Raw genomic sequence first — 20,376 nt, 5'->3', positions numbered from 1 at the left:
TGTAGAGGAAACCATCATTTTTATTATTTCTGTGAGTATTTGCTTAGCATAACAGTGCTGTTCCGTCTTCTGATTTCAAATTTGTCCTGTGTCCTCTAAGGCCTGTTAGAGCCAGGTGCTGAGAGAAGCCAAGGCTGAAGGGGAAAAATAGACAAGCAATTGTTGAGCTAAATCACACCTGATGATGCTGTGTCTCAGACATGTTTGCTAGTCAGATTCAATGGCACTGTAGAGACTTTAAAATCTATAGCTAAGGAAAGGCGTGTTTCCACATAGGCTACTTGTCAGGTATGTACTACTAGGAAAATCCACACTGTTCATCTGCTCGTTTGTTTGCTCCTCCTTTGGAGTTGGACAGTGCCTGTTTGGTCGTGGTGATCGTTTTGAGCATTATTACCTTTGCTTGAAACATCTGTTTTTGCAAAATATCTTTATTAATATGTTAAGAATTTCATGCAATGCATTTTCTTCCCCTACTACTTCCCCTAACGCCTCCCAAATCAACCCCCACCTCCTCACCTTCTTCCAATTTTGTGCCCTCTATTTTTTTTTTAAGTAACCCATTGAATCCAGTTTATTCTGCTCATACATTCAAGGACATGGCCAACCTACCAGAGGCCTCTTTACCTTTAAATCATCTTCCCTCCTCAGAAACCATCCCTGAAATGTGGTTTTGAATGGTCTTTTTTGAACAACTTTCTACACTTTGAAGGAGTTGCATGTTTAGCTTGTCGTAAAACCTACACTACATTCATAACCAAGAGACTTGTACTAAGTAGAACTCTCATGAAAGTTCCTAAAGGCTAACACATCCAAAGTTTATGAATGAGAATAGATGCTAATACTATACGGAGTGTCAGTGGTGAAGAATCACTCACTCCCCAGGGACCCATTTTAATGTCCTAACTTATTAAAATTCGTTGGAAAAGAAATACCGTGACAGTTGTCTGTGAGTGCTGACCATCTATCTTCAGCTTGCCTCATAAATGTGGGCATGGATGAGGGCTCACAGGTGTAACATTCTGCACCTTCAGGAGCTAAGAGGCTTGAATGTCATCTCTATGTCAGTGGCCAGCAAGTCCATCACAGGCTTGCAGATTATGGCGGCAACAAGGAGACGAACATCACATTTGGACATTTAAGTCCATCTCAGGCTGTGCAACCACCTTGTAGGTCTGCATTTTCCTGAGCTGGATTTCTTCAAGACAGGAGTTTACCTGTTCTCAGAAAAAAAGTAAATCTTAAGACATAAAGTAAAACACATGCATAGGAAAGGGCATTATGTGGTTGGAGGGAGAGGACCAGTAGTGGGCGAGTGACACTGGGGACACAGGCAGGCCATGGGGAGGGGAAGGGATGAGAACAAAGTGCGGATAAGAGTACTATAAGGAAACCACTCACTCTGTACCTTATCTTAGGTAACTGGGAAAACTGAATTACTCACGAGTGTTCCGCCTCCCTTCCCCCGACCCTCTCCCTCTTCTGATTTTTTGTTTTTCTCATTTAGAATTTGAGGTATTCAAAATAGCTATATACCAAATCGTGAAGTCAGGGGCCACTGCTTCAGTCAATACTTGCATCAACTAATCTATTATTTTATCCTCAATTTGATATAATGTTCTCAGTAGTTTCTTCTTTTCTGAATTTGCCTAGCATGGACATTTCACAATGGTTATGGAATAATGTAAATAATCGATGTCAGTAATTCAGTGTAATCGGAAATAACCCAGCATTTAATAGCCAAAGACTAGTATTCAAGTTTTGGCTTATCAGCAGATGAGTTTTGAAAACATGTGACTTCCTGTGTTGTAGATTGCCCGTGACTTCAGCCATGACAATGTGTGGGCAGAACCATTGAAGTATAATAATGATAACAGGTTTGTTGAGCATTAATCTAAGCATATGGCATGTATGAGTGTGTTCAGTCTCTACAACAGTTGGGTTATTGTTCTTACTAAGAGGAGAAGTGTACAAAGACATAATTTGTTAAATGTGTTTAAAAAAATCATGCTTAAAACGTGTCTAAAGACAACAAATGATGTAGTTGGAATTTGAGGGAGTGACACTCCATGGCTTGTTATGGTGATCTCTATACCAGGGAAGATCAGGTGAAGAACACCTGTGAACATTATTCACAATAGCCAGATGTTGGAAACAAGCTAAATGCTCCTCAGCTGAAAAGTGGATAAAGAAAATGTGATATAGTTACACAATGGAGTACTACTCAGCTGTAAGAAACAATGACATCCTAAAATTTGCAGGCAAATGGACAGAACTAGAAAAAAACATCACGAGTGAGGTAACCCAAACTATAAAGACAAATGTGGTATGTACTCACTTATAAGTGGACACCAGACATAAAGCAAAAGATACCCAGCCTACAACCCATAACCCCAGAGAAGTTAGAGCCGTCTTCCAGAAACAGATGGAAGCAAATGCAGAAATCCACAACTAACCAATGGGCCATGCTCCTGGAGTACAACTGAAGTGAGGGAGGAGCAATAATATGAACAAAGGAGTCAAGACCATGATGGAGAAACCCACAGAACCAGCTGACCAGAGCTAGTGAGAGATCACTGACTCAGGTCTGACCAATGAGGAACCTGCATAAGACTGAACTAGACTCCCTTAATATAGGTGACAATGGTGCAGCTGGGACAATATATGAGGCAGTGTGTCCAAGATCTAACTCTAATGCACAAACTGACTTAGTGGAGCCCATTCTATGTGGAGAGATGCCTTGCTCAGCCTAGGGTGTGGGGGTGGAGAGGTGCCTTGGTCCTGCCTCAATGAGATAATGGGCAGAGCTAGTAGATTTCCTAGAGGAGGTCTTATCCCCTCCGAGGAACAGATGGGAGGTGGGGGGAGGAGAGGGAGAAGCAGGAGGAAAGGAGGGAGGGGGAACTGGCATTGGAATATACAAAATAAATTAATAAAAAAAAGGACACCCGTGAATTTATTGGGAACATTTTTGGATGGAATAGGGACACGCAGCGTTCCATCACCCCACTGAGAATCCTGAGATCACTGACTTATAAAGAGAAAAGTGCTTGGGCTCACAGGTCTGCAGTTGCCCATTCCTCTGGGCCAGCGGCAAAGCAGCAGTCTGTGGTAGAAACTCAGGCAGGTGAACAAAGCCACTCATCTGGCTAGGAAGTGAGAAAGAGGCCTTGAAGGGTGAAGGATCTACATTCCTCTTCTAGGGAGTGTCTCCAAAACCAGGCTTCCCATGAAGGTCTACTGAAGCGTTAATCTAATAAATCTTTATCAATACAAAATCAGGAGTCAGATATCGGGTAAGAACCTGAAAGATCAGAGAACAGGGGAAGCCACCAGTTGCTTCTGTGAGAAGATCCTCTCTCTGCCCCGCCTTCCTACTTCCTGTCTCCTCTCTCTCTACAGTCCTCCAAATCTCTATGGTTAGCTAGTGTCTAGCTCCACCCTCTGACTCCAAGCAAGCTTTATTTGTCAGGACACAATTGAAATATCACAGTCTACCTCTTAATGGTTCAGCCGCCTCTCATAGCACCAGCCTGGAAAACAAGCCATTAAGAGTTAGGCCTGTGGGCTGGGTGGTGGTGGCACACGCCTTCAATCCCAGCACTGGGGAGGCAGAGGGCAGGTGGATCTCTGTGAGTTCGAGACCAGTCTGGTCTCCGGGACAGCCTCCAAAGTCACAGAGAAAACCTGTCTCAAAAAACAAAAACAAACAAACAAAAAAGAATCAGGCCTGTGGAGGATTTCCACCACGGACTCTCATTTTAATGTTTTCAGAGTAGGGAGGGATGGGGGGATGGAAGGACAGGTAGATAGGTAGATACACAGTCGAGACAGACAGATGATGTCTCATACCCACTGTAGCTATTCTAACTGACTACTGGAGTCGGCTGTATTTCTGGAAGCACAGTTTTCTGTGCAGAAGGGTTGGATGAGAGAGTCCAAGAGAATTAAGCAGTTTTGCTGGAATTCTCAGCAGCAAAAATAAAGCCCTTCTCCTCATGGACCCCAGGAGTCTTGAATCATTTCAGGTCTCAAGGAAAATCTGCCCAATCAATAGTTTGCTCGCGTAGAGTGTTTGGATGGTTCTGGGAGAGACAGGTTGCTGTGGTAAGCCTCTGAGAAACAGCCGGGCTCTGCAAGCCTTCCTACTGAGGGACACTCGGGGTAGGGAATGACATCTCACCTCTGTGTCTTGGTGCAGTTTCTATCGATGTGATGACTGTGTGTGGAGGAAAGGGTTTATTTGACTTGTGTCTGAGAGTTGTACCATACCCTTGCTGAGGGAAGCCAGGGCAGGAATTCAAGGCAGGAGCTGATGCAGAGGCCATGGAGGAGTGCTCCCTATGGCTTGGTCCTCATGGCTTGCTTTCTTAAACACTCCAGAACCACTTGCCCAGGCATAGCATCACGTACAGTGAGCTGGGGCTGCGCCCTCCCACACCAATCATTAATCCAAGAAATGCACTACAGACTTGCCCACAGGGCAATCTGGGGGAGAAATTTTTTTCCACCGTGTTTCCCTCGAAAGGATTCTAGATTGTGTCGAGTTGATATAAAAACTAGTCAGCACACTTAGCACACAATGGCATGGCCATCTGTATGCTACATCAGGAACAGCCTTATGATGATTTGCACAAATTTTTATTAGCACCACCCTCTAACCAACTAAGCTAACTTCTCATTGCCTGGTGGCTTTGGAGGCTGTCCTGGAACTAACTCTTTGTAGATCAGGCTGGCCTCGAACTCACAGAGATCCGCCTGCCTCTGCCTCCCGAGTGCTGGGATTAAAGGCGTGCACCACCACCACCCCGCTATTTCTTTATTTTTTTAAATTGCTTACTCAGGTCTGCACCATGAAGCAGTATGTTAAATACATAAGCAAATATTTAAAGACAGTATCTTTGCATTGAAGAAATAGAGTTTTTAATAACAGAAATGCTTGAGCGCTTTTAGCAGCTGCACAGCAAGGAGCGCGGACAATGTTCAAGCTGCGAGGATTTCACTTTTGCCGTCAGGCAGCACACAGATGTGTTGTGGGTGGCAACGGCTGGTGGTGCTGCTTAGCAGTAACAGTGAAAACTGTGCCCGCGGTTCCCTCTTGTTACCCAGGGGAACCGGGCGCTGGAGGGCAAGGTGCACACACTGTTCTCACGGGTTCTCGCCACCACGTGGCCTCCTAAATCGCTGCCTCCCAGCGGCGCATTAAGTCCTAGCCTCGGAGTTCATTCAGCCTCTGGCGCATTTTTTCCCTGAGATTATTTTTAGATGGAACTAAGAAAATCACCATACTGGAAACGCCTCGCTGTCTAAGGTGTCTACAGGAAGCCGCGGTCGGCTCAGATGACCATGGTGGCTCATGAATAGAAGCATCCACAACTGCTTAGCTAAAACCTTTCTCTTCCCACACCGCAGTCCACCGGCTCATCACGTCGTCAGGCTATCAGCTGTTGTGGCTGCAGAAGTCACAGAAAAATGTGCCGAGCCCTATTTTCAGTAGCGCTTTATTTATCTGACTGAGGGGCCTGCCAGGAGCAGAGGGGACATCTGCGAACTGAAGCCAAAGTCGCATTCCACCGTCCCACGTTTTCACAGAGGTTCCCAGAATCTGAGAGCCCGAGGGTCACTTCTCCTCTCTCAGTGCTGGCTGCTCACTCACCCTGCCAAGCTGCCCCTCTTGGAAGTCGTTTGAAATATTGCTTTTTAAAATTACTAAGTCACAGAGAAACGAGATCTGAGATAAGCGTAGCACGACTCTCTCGAATCCTTTCATGGAAATGTCACTCTGGCTGCCCACGGTTGGTAAATCGTCTAAAGTCATGATTATTGACCCTTCCTTGGAAATACAAAGAACAGGCAGTTCGTTTGTACAGAGACGACCATAGGCAAGGCATTTCCCAATGACTCCCAGCCCTCTGAAATACAGCAACAGTAAACCAGATAGTCTTTACTGGAAAAACACAGGTAGATAAGCGTGTATAGTGCTGGAGCATGCTCAGGTAGCAGAGGAAAAAAAAACAGGTTGCTTCCTGTTTATCTGTCGTATTTCAAGTAAGCAATGTACTTTGTAAAGTCCACCACCACTAGCATGGCCGCATGAGCAAGACATTTATCATCTTTCTGATGTGAAAAATCTTCAGAACCATTTTGTTGAAGCACAGTATGCCCTCTTTACCAGTTGTTACATTTTTCCATGTGTCTAGTGACCCAAGAGGTCAACCATGGCCTGAAAACATCAAATGGAAAATTCCACAGTTATGGAGGGAAAGAGAGGGAGGGACTAATGCACACAACACATTGCAGAATGTTGTCGTAATGGCTTCAGTTTGTTGATCTCTTATCATGTCTAAAGAATTAGAGGAGTACATATCATAAGATCCACTTTGCTTTTCCCCATCCGTTTTAGTTATTTTAATCTGAAGTAACGATAACTGAGATTGGAGCTGGAAAGATTTGTAGCTCAGAGGTGAAGAGCACTAGCTGCTCTTGCAGAGGACCTGTGTTTGGTAGCTCCTGACCATCTGTAACTCTAGTTCCAGGGGATCCAATGCCTTTTCCTAGGTTCTGTGGTCACTGCATACGAATAGTGCATAGACAAATCTGTAAGCAAACACTCATACACACAAGTTAAATATGAGTAATTAAAAGCATAAAGGGTCTTTAAAAATTGTCTTTATAGAGTAAACTATAGAAAGAAATCAATGTCACTAAATAGCTGACCTTGACTATAGCAGACAGTAAGGATAAAAATGTGAAAATTGAAAGCTTCTAAATAAAAAGTAAGAAATAAGAATTCATTGAACCTGAAAAGATTTTCTGTATCTGTTATTAATAGTGATTCCCCCTCATCCTCAGAAAATAAAGCTTTTCTGTGATAGGTCTTATTCCCATTGTCAAGTTTAAACCATTCTTTCTGATCTACATTTTTTAGCTATTATGATTTATTATCTATATGGGGAATTGGGCAGCACTTTTTAGCTTTGTTTGCAGTTAGTATAAGAAATAGTTATGTTGATAATTTAGTTTGCATCCTCAAATGTCAGATTTAAATTTTTGACAAAAGCTGGGAGCACATGTTCAGCCATCGTCCCAACTCACCAGATCTGGGAGTCGATGGAAATATCTTCACCGATTTCAAAGAAAGGGGAGCTTAAAAATAATTATGACATTTTACTTAGAGAGTTGAAGTGTTCAGAGTCGGGTGTGCTATTTTAGATTATGTGTGTTTGGTGGCTAATCAAGACTTAGACTCTACGAGTGTTCTCATGTAGATGTTAATTCTACTAATTTGGGAAGAGCAACACCCTCTTCTGCCTGCTGTGATCCATGATGGGTGCCTGCAGCGGTGTGTGTTCCGGAAGCAGTAGTTTCAACCAAAGTCGGGTTTCTAGGATAGGAAGCCCTGAAGGTCCTGAAGCAGAACAGGGCACCCACTCTCCAAAGGCCCCTCTGTAGGACACAGAGGCTGTTCTAAGACTACTCTGGGGTCACCTGGTAGTGGTGACATCTGCTTCACAGCGGCTGGAAGCACAGCCTGGCCTCACCGCTGGCTGGGAACTGGGGACCCTAGTGGGATGGGGGAGAGGCTCGGACTTTAAAGTCAGCTGTGCACAGGATTAGGTTTCAGCCTGGTAAAGTCTAGATTGTAGTTTCTTCTTGTTTTTTTATTTTTTATTTTTTTCCAAAAACAGGGTTTCTCTATGTAGCCTTGTTAGACCAGGCTGGCCTTGAACTCACAGTGCTGGGATTAAAGGCATGCACCACCACTGCATGGCTTGTGGTTTCTTCTTAAGGCTGAGCAATTCATTTTGTTTCCTCACCTGGTTCAAATCTTGGTTACCCCTCAGGGATCTGTCTGTTTGGAGGCTCGTTCCTCAACTTGGACCCTTTAAAAAATGGGAAATAGTGCGATGCCTTTAGATCCCTGGGAAATGTCCTCAGGAGTTGCGGGGCCAAGCCACTCCTGCCCCTGATATGTTTATTTTTATTTAAAAAATAATTACTTCACTTTTAATTATATGTCTATGTGTGCATGCACATAAGTTCAGTTAATCACGGAGGCCAGATGTGTCATGTCCCCAGAGCTGGAGTTACAGGCAGATGAAAATTTCCAGTTGGGGATTCTACAAACCATATCTGTGTTTTCTGCGTGATCAGTGCATGCCTTCAACTCCTGAGCCCCCTCTCCAGTTCCTTCCCTGGTTCGTCCATGAAGTGGGTGGTTTAACACACCACATGCTCTCTGCCTCGATGTGTTACTTTTCCACAGGCCCAAAAGAAATGTGGTGAGTAGACCGTGAACTGGAATTTCTAAGCCCATGAACTAAAATAAATCTTTTCTCCTTCTAAGTTGATTATCTCAAGTGTTTGTCACGGTACTGAAAAACTAACTACTATGCTGACATCTTAGTCCCTGAGCTAATGCTGTGGAGACACCATGTCCAAGGCAAGTTTTAAAAGAAATAGTTTAGCCAGGCGGTGGTGGCACACGCCTTTAATCCCAGTACTCGGGAGGCAGAGGCAGGCGGATCTCTGTGAGTTCGAGGCCAGGCTGGACCGACAGCCTCCAAAACAATACAGAGAAACCCTGTCTTGTAAAACCAAAAAAAAAAAAAAAAAAAAAAAAGGAAATAGTTTGATTGGAGGTCTACTTATAGCCCATGATCACATGGCAGGAAACAACAAGAAACATGGCAGAGGGGGGGGAGGGAGAGTGGAGGAGGGAGGGAGGGGGAAAGAGAGAGATAGAGAGAGGAAGAGAGAGAGAGAGAGAGAGAGAGAGAGAGAGAGAGAGCGAGCTTTTGAAACCTCAAAGCCCACCTCCATGGATAAGCTTCCTCTAACAAGGCCACACCTCCTAATCCTTCCTAAATGGTTCACCAGCTGGGAAACAAACATTCAGCTCTATCATATGAGGGCCATTTTATTCAAACCACCCCCACCTACTTACTGATTGTTTAGAATTCAAATCCTGTGTGTTGGATTTGCTTAGGATGAGGAATTTGATGTTTATATATTTTATTTAAGCATAACTGGAAGCAGTTACATGTCACAGAAAAGATACACTAGTTTAGTAAACTGATAGATTTGAGTCAGAAATCTGTCCTCTACCTGAAAAAACGTTCTCTCAGTGGGAGCAATTAGCTCTCTGATGATGGTGTTTTATCTCCCATGCTTATAAGAATGATAATGCCTGCTTTATTAATTGTCACTAAGTGTTAAAAGAAAAGTAACAAATTTAGCATCATGATAGGTTGCTTTCTAGTTTGTTTCTCTGTTGCTGAGATAAAACGCTGACAGGGAGGAACTCTGCCCACTGGTGTCTCTGCCTTGCTCAAGCTACCTTTCTGGCATAGGCTAGTCCTACCCGCCTAAGGATGGTACTGCCCACAGTGGGCTGGATCCTCCAACATCAATTAGCAATCAAAAAATGCCCCATAAGCATACTGATGAAGACAATTCTTTAGTATAAAGATTCGCTTTTCTCAGGTGTGAATAAGTTTGTATTAATTTGACAAAAAGTAACCAGGGCAGTTACTGATTACCATCAGTTGTTACTTTGAAATACCAAGGGTTTATTTGGTTATTTTTGGTTTGAGAAAAATCATGTTTGAAATATACAATAGGAGCCCACTATTCAGATTGCCCCTTAATGATGACCAATCTTCTTTTCTTTTGTGAATATGCCTTTTTACATGGAAACAATTCCTGTAATGATATCAAGAACATGACATTTGGGCTGAAACTTTTTGAAGAGCAATTCCTGACCCTAACACTCACCGGTGGTATGGCCCTTGGCAAACCAAACTCTCTGGATTTGTTTCATCTTTAAAGTTGCTATAATAACATTTACCTTGTATTTTGGGGGTTGCCACTGATGAAATAGCTTGAGCTGTGATATGTGATCTACATATATTATTCTTATTTTCTGCATTTGTTTCCATGATTTCCTAAGGTCACTGGTCACTGCTAATTACAGTGGTTATACCATGGATGTAGAATTAGTCATTTTGTGTTATTTCCTTTGAAACTAAACTATCAAGATGGACTCTCAGTGGTGTGTTTTGTCAATCCACTTATCATCAGTCAATTGTCAATGCAACCTGGATGTCATATTCTTTACTTGCTTCTTCAATTGTATCCTTAAGGATATCAATGTGCTGGTCACCCATTTTATCATAATGGTATATTAATATTGTTACCCTTGTTTGTTGACTATCTTCTGAGAGTCAGTCACTACTCACATTTATACTGAATATTATCACTCTAATGATTCAACACATTTCTCTGAATTACCAGCACTGTTTGGCTCTGGAAAGCAAAAACTCCCTCATCTCTCAAGATTCCACTTAAAAGTCATCTTATCTACAGACCATTTCCTTGTTTCCTGTGAGGACTCCTAGTTCTGTCTCTTGGAACTCATTCACTGCTATTGTATATAGGCTATAACTCCTCATTGTGTTGGTATAATGTATGCCTGTTTCTTCCTTAAGATTTTATAGCATGTGGCCAGGGAAGGTGTCCTGCTGGCCTCTGAATCTCCAAGGTCTGACTTGGTAAAAGCTTTGAGAAGTTCATGATTTGGTATCTTAGCTGCTGGATGTCTTAGTTAGGGGTTCGTTGTTGTGAAGAGGCACTATGGCCATGACAATTCTTACAAGGAAAACATTTCATTGGGACTGATTTTCAGTTCAGAAGTTCAGTCCATTGTCATGGTAGGAAGCATGACATCATGCAGGCAGACATGAGCTCCACATTCAGATCTGCAGGCAGCAGAAAGAACAAACCAAGCCTGAGCATTTGAAACTTCAAAGCCTATCCCCAGTGACACACTTCCTCCAACAAGGTCACACCTACTCCAACAAGGCCATACCTCTTGCCACTCCCCGTGAGCCTATAGGAGGCATTTTCATTCAGACCATCATGTTGAACAATTGGTCAGTTTGTCCCAGGCCACACTCTTTGAATTAGCATTTTGCTTCCAGTGTTCAGCAAAGAGCACAGAACCCATGGCCATTTGATCACCTCAGGCTCCAAGGGCGAGGAGCACTAAGCAAATGTGAGGCTTCTTGTCAGTTTAGCCAGACTGTGAGCTACCAATCATTGCATCCTACCTTGAGTTCCTACTTGTGAAACACTCTTGAGACAATTTAAAAAACAGACTCCATCTGCCAGTTTAGGAGCACTCTGAGAGCCACTGGAAGCAACTTTGTCCTGTGAGGGAACAGCAGATATTGTGACAGAAAGATCTCACCACCTTAGTCAGACGACCTGACCTAAATCTTCTATAGACTGCCCTTGTCATCCAGTGACTAAAGAAAGACCTGACTGATGGATTTAAAAATTGGTGAAGAGCCAACAAGAGTCAGGGAAAGAATCTGCCCCCAATGGGAGCTTTGAACCTCCAGAACTGAGGACATTGGTGGTATTATCAGTATTCTGTGACAGATTTCTCTGATTAGCTTAAATCTTTGCAAACACATTAAGCAAAAAGAGAAAAAAAACACAACAGTTTCAGAAATGAAATGGAACTTCAAAAACCCCAATGTTAATCTAAACTATGTTACAAACAGCATGCCCTGGAAACAAAAGAACAGCTGGGAGATTTGATTTTAATTAGTATTCCCATCACAGATTAATATGTAATCAATGTAAAGAATTTCCATGTAAATGAAAAAATACTAAGATAAATTAAAATTATCCCTAGTCTGATGGGCATGATGGCCCTCAGCCATGTTTTGGTTCATTTTCTTTGCCTTTTTCTTTAATAAGAACTCTACTTTGTATAATTTGGTTTCCTGCTTATTACTTTGATTTTTGTTTTGTATGGCTTGGCATAGAACATTGGGTCTTGCATATACAACATTGGGTCGTGCATATTCTTGAAAGTACTGGGCCATTCAGGGTCTAACCACCCTAATGCTGTAGATGTTCTACTTCTTGAGATTTTTTTTCCAGTAGTGGTGCGGGATTTTTTAAAGCTATTTAATACAACAGAAAAATTGTAAACAATTCTATATACTAAAAACATGATTACCCCGTCTTCTTAAAAGTCCCATAAAAAAGTGACTAGAGACAGCAGCAGTGATGTCGTTGGGAGAAGGCCATCGTGCAGACAGTCTGTCCATCTGGATCTACTGAATCAGGGAGGACATTTTGGCAAGATTCTCAGTGACACGAAGTCCTGAGAACATCGGAGCAGGAGGTGAAACGGCACACACGTAACGCTGCAGTCCAAAGGCCTCTGGGTGGTGGAACCCCGACTGCTGCTTGGTAGATGGATCTAAGCATCAATTTTTAACAATTTCACCAACATTTGCTCAGCGTCAGTCTTCAAATCAGAGAGCAAGACGTAATCATCAGCAGGTAAGCATCCTGGCGTTCCAGCTGGAATCCATCCTGGATGGGAGTTATGGGGACTAGATGGAGATCAGGAGATTCAGAGAGTGGTGAGCACGCTGTGGAAACGCCAACTTTGAGGAAGAGACTGGTGCATGCATGACTACAGAGTCTGTGCACATGCTGTTAGGTGCTGCCCGTGTCCCTCCCCAGACATCATTCATCTTCCGGGAGTCTTCAGTCGGGATGAGTGAATGACCGTACAGCTCTCCATGAGAGCTGAATTTAGATCTTCAACTGTTGTTGGGTATAGCTCCTACATTCGAGACAACTCTCAACATGGAAGATGCCCAAATGCCAGGGCATTTCTGACGTGTGCAGGAATGGAAGAGCCCAGTAATTCAGTGCCAAGGATCTTCTATCTCACAGTGGATGGGACACACCATGGGAAGTCACGGCTGCAAGCGGTGTCCTTAAGGTGCAGCTAAGACCAAGAAGGAGCCCCTACCTGATGCATCCTGACACCAGTCAGGACACACCAAGCTGTGCAAACACATCTAAGAGCCCACTGTCCCGGTCAACAGGGGTCTTTTGGATAGGAAGATAATGAGTTTCAGCATTAAGTCAGATCTCTGCGTGGAGACCCAGTTCATTGCCTCATCTCTCCTGGCTGCTTGAGGCTGCGCCCTGGGACAAAGGGAACTGCCTCCATCATTCTTGTTCTATTTCTGGGCTTGGTGACCTGTGAAAGGATGGCATGGGAAAAATGGTCATATTGTTTCTGGGCAACATTATGTTGGTTTTTTGTTCCTATTCACATTTCCCTTGTTCGTTTGTTTTTAAAAAATGGACACCCTTTTATTAAAATCATCAGTACATGTGGTGACCCTGATGAGCTGGGCAAGAGAAGGGAGACAGGAGCAGCTCTTTGTCTTCTTTTAGTTGACAGAACCCAAACCTCAGATGTTAGTTCATCATGCAGAATGCTTACTGTTGAAAGTGCCCATACAATAGGCCTGTTGCCGAGCTCCTACGTGAAAAAAAATGACTCTTTGGTTTGGCCAAATTGAATCAACAGTTTCATACGGATTCTGTCGAGAAGATGGTGCATGCTGGTTGTGTTGGTATATGCAGGAAGCATTTGCTGAAGGAGGCAGAGGCAGGAGGAGAAGGAGTTCAGGGCCAGACTGGGCTACACAATGAAAAAGAAGGAGGAGGAGGAGAAGGAGAAGGAGAAGAAGAAGAAGAAGAAGAAGAAGAAGAAGAAGAAGAAGAAGAAGAAGAAGAAGAAGAAGAAGAGGAGGAGGAGGAGGAGGAGGAGGAGGAGGAGGAGGAGGAGGAGGAGGAGGAGGAGGAGGACGACGACGACGACGACGACGACGACGACGATGACGACGAGGAGGACGAGGAGGAGGAGGACGAGGAGGAAGAAGAGGGAGAAGAAGAGGGAGAAGAAGAGGGAGAAGGAGGAGGAGGAGGAGGAGGAGGAGAAGAAGAAGAAGAAGAAGAAGAAGAAGAAGAAGAAGAAGAAGAAGAAGAAGAAGAAGAAGAAGAAGAAGAAGAAGAAGAAGAAGAAGGCACACTTTACTTGGAGTTTTAATCTAAATGTGATTTTTATTTTGCTGAGACTATGCAGGTTCCCATATCTCTGTTAGGTCAGCAAACATGCTGTGTGTTCCTGGCACTGCACAGGTGCTGAGAACAGCTGCTGTCTAATGGCATCCTTTTAAGATAAACCAACACTATCATATTTGCATATCCCTGTAGGTAGCAGATGATGGTAGAATTGGTCTTACTTGGAAATGTCCTTGTAGTATGTGGAGACACTTGTAGGCAAATTGCCCTCATGCTTTTGATTAGTGCAAGAGTTGTTTGGCTAATGCAGTCAGAGCTCAAATAATACAAAGCTTTGGCTTTTTGTGCCTATGTACTAATAAATAGCTTTCATTAAACTCAATCCTTGCTCTTAAAGCCTGTGGCCTGTTTTGAATGACTTGAGAACAGTCTGTAACTTTCCAAGCCTCCAGGGTCATTAGCCTTTTCTCTTCCATGAGGGCATGTTGGCAGCCAGAGTGCTGACATCACTATCCATTTCTTCACTTCGAAGCGAGAGCGGGGTAACTTTTAAAACTTCAAAATCATAAAAACAAAAGTGACTTCCAAGTTCATCATAGCCACATAGACAGTCTGCACACAGGAGAAGCAGAAGATATAGGGAAATTGGAAATCTATTTATAATTAACATTAAAGACACTTCCTTTCCTTTTCTTCTTTTTTCTGTTCTGTTTCTTTTTAAGAAGACATTAGCCTTTTTTAAAAAAATTCTCCTTTTGTTAAAAATAGATTCTTTTGCCAGGTGGTGGTGGCTCACACCTTTTATCCCAGCAAGCAGGAGGCAGAGGCAGGTGGGTCTCTGTGAGTTCAACTTCAGCCTGGTCTATAGAGCAAGTTCCAGGGAATCCAGAGCTGTTACAAACCCTATCTTGGAGGTGGGGAGGATTATTTTCTTACACAATATATCTGGATTACAGCTTCTCCTCCTTCTCCTCCTTCCAGTTCCCCCTCCCATCCCATCCAGATCCACTCCCTTTCTGTCTCTCATTAGAAAATAGCAGGCTTCCAAGAGACAACACCAAACATGACAAAATAAAACTTAGTAAGATTAAAACCAAAAGCCATCACATTGAATTGGACAAGGCAAACTATCAGAAGGAAAAGATCCCGAGAGAAGGCAAAATAATCAGAGACCCATCCAGAGTCCCATAAAAAGACTAACCTGGAAGCTGTAACACACGCAGAGGACCTGGTGAGACCGTGCAGGCCCTGTGCTTGGGGCTTCAGTCTCTGTAAGCGCACACGAGCCTTGCTCAGCTGATCTAGAGGACTTGTTCTCCTGGTGTCATCCATCCCCTCTGGCTCTAACGCTCCTTTGCCTCCTCTTCCACAAGGTTCCTTGAGCTCTGAGGGGAGGAATTTGGAGGAGACCTCCCATTTAGAGTTGTGTGTTCCTAGGTCTCTCTGCATAACGCCTGACTGTGGGTCCCTGTATTTGTTCCCATCCGCTGCAGGAGGAAGCCTCTCTGATGATGGTTGAGCAAGGCACTGATCTATGAGTATAGCAGAATGTCATTAGGAGTCATTTGATTGCTACTTTTTTTTAAGAACAGCATTATTTGGTTTTGCCCTAGATAAAGATAATTTATTTTTAAAGTCTTACAATAAGTTCTTTTTTGAAAAAGCAAAAAAAAAAAAAAAGAAAAGAAAAAGGAAAACAAAAACAAACTTGTAGTTGAGTTCTGCATTTAAATTATCTTCTCTCTTTCTTACACTCCTCTCACTTGGACAGGCTATGTTAGTGACCCTGTCAATGTGAATCCTGCTTCAGCATCCTTTGCTCTGTCCCCTTGGTTCTGTCAGCAGAAGGAAGTTCAGACTTAGCGCCTCCTCTGTGCCAGGGGATGGCAGTAACACAGTGTGGAAGTAACGGACAGCTGGAAGAGATTTTCTGTTATGTCCAGTTGGCATCGGCACGGCCGGTGAATTGGCCTTCTAGGGAGGCAAAGGACCAGGGATGAGGCGGTATTAGTTACCATTCTGTGGCCGTGATAAAATAGCATGGCCAAAAGCAACGTATAGAAGAAAATTTATTTTGGCTTCAGGGTTAGAGTCCACAGTGTCCAGGGAAGCCTGGTAGCAGGCAGCAGGAGCAAAAAGCTGGAAAACGTCAAGTCAATAGCACACAGGAAGCAGAGGGAGTGAGCAGGATGTGGGGTGAGGCTATGGAGCCTCAAAGGTCCCCGACAGCAGTTAGTGACCCTCCACAAACAGCACCACCTAGTGGTAACATCCCTGAGCCCAAGGGAGAGGGCGTGTGACTTCCAATCCGCACAAACGGGATAAGAACAGGCTGGCACCAGTCACCTGCGTGCTTACCCTACGCCAAGCACTAACAGTCACTGTGTGGTAGATACCGTTGCTGGTTTCACTGAGATGCTGTGACAGAGTAGAAGTAAACGGTTGCTGGGATTCGTACCAGGTGGGACACAGAGACATCCTTAACCACAACACTGTACATGATGCTTTGTGGTGTTTTCCAAGAGTTTTAATGCTTGAAATTTATATACATCTTTTCGTTCTAGAGTAGCTCATATTTCATAGCTAAGCCTTACCTACTTTATCCGTAAAGGTTTCCAAGCATCAAATTCTGGTGCTTTTTTTGTATTAAAGCATGTGAGCATGAGTGTGCCAGTTGCTAAAATAATTGAAACACCTTTATTTTTTTTTCTTCTAAGCGTTTGTTGCAATTTTGTTGAATTTTTCGGTTGTCATCAATCTAGTTGGAATTAATACAAAAAATACCTTAAGGACATTGTGTTTTAGACTGTTGCAAAACTTTACTTTTCCAGTGATGGCAAAAGCACATTCTTTCCACAAAAGGACATTTATAATGTGAACTTTCTCCAAGATATAAAACCCTGTTTTAGGAAGGGGGAGTGGAGTGTCGCTAAGTTTAAAACATGTCAGCTTTAAAACTCTTAAAGGCTGATTACAGTTTTACTAAGGTGCAATTTATATGTCATAAAATTTATGCCTCGTAGCTGACTTAGGAAATGACCTTAATAAATTCATAGTCACACTTCCTGTAGCAGGGAGGTGTGAGACGAAGAGACAGCTCTGCCCTCCTGCCTGCAGCAGCCTCGGTGTTCTCTGGAAAGAACTCTTGACTTTGCCACAGAAAACCACCTCAGGTAAGTCAGGATGAGGCAAAGCCAGAGTGTCTTGGGTGGAGATTTTAACATGATGTGAACATGGGGGCTAACAGAGGCCTCGGGGAAGACACCTCAGGCCCATGTGTGTGGCTTTGGGCTTCCCGGCAGTCATATTTAAAGGACTTGGCCCTAACTGGTGTGAGATTTTGGAAGCTTGGGGGAATCACGTCAGCATACATAAATTATTAAAACTGTATTATTGAATTATATTGTTGTTTCTCAAGGGTCCCCCCCCTCATTTTATTCTCATCTCCCTGTTTCTGCAAATAAGATTATAGAGTGGCTCCTTAGGTGCTTTGGGCAGTGGAGGTCTCGAGGCTGCCCGAGGGGTGAGTTCGGGTGTCTTACTGTAAGTACAAGTTCTCATGAGATTCTTGGGAAAATGCAGGTTTACAGCCAGCAAAGGAGATGAGCTCTGCTTGCCGGTCACATATTCTCACATATTTATTGCTCATGCTTCATTGCTATTTTAGTGTTCTTACTTGGACATGGCCTCATAAAAGAGGTATGTCTCCATGTAGACAATTCTCATAGAAAATGCTGGTAGTTATGTGGAATTTTTTACTCTGGTGAGAGACTTCTGTGACTTCTGGGGTGTAAACAGAGGTTTCTGCCCTCCAGTTGCCAAATAACCACTCTAAGGCAATTAATTGTAACATTAATTACAGTTGCTTGGCAAGTAGCTCAGGCATGTTACTGACTAGCGCTCACAATTAACGTAACCCTTTTCTATTATTTTATATTTTACCATGAGGTCTGTGGCTTGTTACCTCACATCTTACTGCTCCAGTGGCTACATGGCCTCTCCCTAACTCCACCTTTCTTCTCTTCATATGTCTGTTTGGATTTCCCAGCTGATTCTCTTCTGCCTGGCCATTGGCCAAAACAGCTTTATTCATCAACCAATAAGAGCAACATCCATATTTGCCACCTACAGAAGGACATCCCACATTACTGGGTTGAGCAGGTCCCTTCCTTCCCATGTATCCTGAATTTTTCTCTCTCTGCCCTGATCCCATGTAACCATCAAGATGCTGCAGAGTTAGGAGACCATCAGTCAGAGAGTCCCCTCATGCTCATGTCCCGCTCACGCCATCAGTTCAGAAGCCACAAATCTGCTCTTTATGCCTCTCAACGTTCAGACGTTGATCTCCACCCTAGTTTGCTTTCTGTTTCTGTGATACACACCATGACCACAAGGAACTTGGGGAGAAAAGTGTTTGGCTTATACTCCTACATCCGTTATGGAAGGAAGTCAGGGCAGGAAGTCAAGCAGGAACCTGGAGGCAGGAACTGATGCAGAGACCATGGAGGAGTGCTGCTCACTGGCTTGCTCTCCATGGCTTGTTCAGGCCCCTTCCTTATACAGCCCAGGCCCACCTGTCCAGGATATACTGCTCACTGTGTATTGGGGCTTCCTATGGGAGTGAGCAATTTTAAAAACTTCCCACAGGCAAGCCCACAGCCCCATCTGATAGAGGTAACCCTTCAGCTGAGGGTCCCTTTTCCTGGGTGATTCTAGTTCATGTCAAGTTGATGAGAACTAACGAACAGCCTCATGTTTTTCTATGTGTAGCCCCATTTATTTTTTCCTGTTGTTGTGGTGTAGGCTTGGATAGTACTGGGCCATCTGGATTGCATGGTTGCTAAGTTGTGCTGCATAGAAGGACCTGCGCTCAGGTTCTTGCTGTGAGACACTCACCGTCTTTGCACCTGAGGTATTGTGGAGTTATTGAGAGTTAAAGCACTTTGCATTTGTGATGGGATAGCATCCTGCTTGCTGTCCTCTGATGCGCTTTGCTGCTGATTGCCCTGAGCTCTGTTCTTCACTTTACCTTCTCTACATCCTGTGGGTAATGTTTTCTTAAGAAAGAAAGTATCTTTGGACAACTGTCCAAAATGCCGTCTGCAGGGGAACTCAGGTTCACAGGACATTGACTTATTTCCAAGCCTGTCTCCTTTTGCTTTTGCATGTGTGACAGTTAATGGAATCAAGAGAGACTTGGCCATTTGTATCTTGATTTTTCTAACTTCGCGGAGCATCACATGATTCGTGGTAACATGGAACTCCAGTTCCAGGGGACCTGACACCCTCTTCTGGCCTCTGTGGGGACTGTACACACAAATCATGCAATACACACACTTCAAGCCCAAAGATAAAACAAATAAATGAGTCTTTTAAAAAGATCAACATTGTTTAATTTTTTTTAGAAGCAAAGAAAAACGTTTGGGGATACAAGTACTTGGATTTCAGTGGGGTTACTGAGTGATGATGTCTTGGCCAATATTTTGCTTTTATTAGGGGCTTGGTAAATGCTAGTTTGTGAAAGTAATTTACATATACTCTTTGAGACTTTAATTACAAGATGTTTTTTAAAGTGGTTATTTAAGGCTGGTGAGATGACTCAGCAGGTAAAGGCACTTACTGCCAATCTCAGAGATTGGTCCCTGGGACCCAAACGGTAGAAGGAGAAAACCAGTTCCAGCCGGTTTCCCTCTGATCTTCACATGCACGGCACACTATCTCTCTTCTCTGTGCACATAAACACACATATATGTAAATATGTTTAAAAGTGGATGCGTGCAGAAAACGTTTTTTTTTTTAGTAATTTATTGTTGATCATAAGGTAATAACTGGAAGTTGTTCTCAGTTAAAGATTTTAGATTATAATATTTATATTATAATATTTGAATATTTGTGTGTATACCATTCCTTTTCAAAGCCTCAACTTGATTCCAGTGACTTCAGGTATTTTTTGAAATGGGATATTAATGTTGTTGGGTTTTTTATGACAAAGTGTAAGTCTATAGTAGGAATATTTAAAAATTAAACTGGGTCTCTGTCACCTGCATTAGTGAAGACAAATTTGGGTTAGTTTGCTATTCTCATGTTAGTTTTTAGCCATGTGTCTGTTCCCTCCTCTCTTTAATGTTATGTACTGCTCCTTTGTAGGCATCGTTTCCCGTAGAGTGTTAGTGGGAGCATGGGTAATGGGTACCGTGGCTGCAGCTACCACACATATAATTAACTGCTTGTGAAGTGTACATCTTCAGGACAGATCTCAAAATAGATGAGCTATTTCTAGGTCCAGGCTTTCACCTGCCACCCTTACACTCCGGTCATTTCTATGCCTGTACTGTCAGCTTAGGGATTCTTGCAGGAAGCCTTTCAAAACTTGAATTTTGTGTCTTGTCTCTTCTTCTCAGCCATCTCTTTTCAGAAGTCTATGCATAAGAATTTTGGAAATTGCCGTTAGTCTTGAGCCCTAGG

At 43.3% G+C, this 20,376-nt stretch overlaps 1 protein-coding gene across 10 annotated transcripts in view; it reads left to right on the top strand.

The window, feature by feature from the left end:
- Dclk1 (doublecortin like kinase 1) overlaps nt 1–20,376 on the top strand; it is a 283,576-nt gene that overhangs the window by 18,893 nt on the left and 244,307 nt on the right. The window lies entirely within an intron of this gene.

Source organism: Mesocricetus auratus, unplaced genomic scaffold (genome assembly GCF_017639785.1).
Source record: "Mesocricetus auratus isolate SY011 unplaced genomic scaffold, BCM_Maur_2.0 Super-Scaffold_100011, whole genome shotgun sequence".
Taxonomy (NCBI): Eukaryota; Metazoa; Chordata; class Mammalia; order Rodentia; family Cricetidae; genus Mesocricetus; species Mesocricetus auratus.
This window is presented reverse-complemented; position numbering and strand designations above follow the sequence as displayed.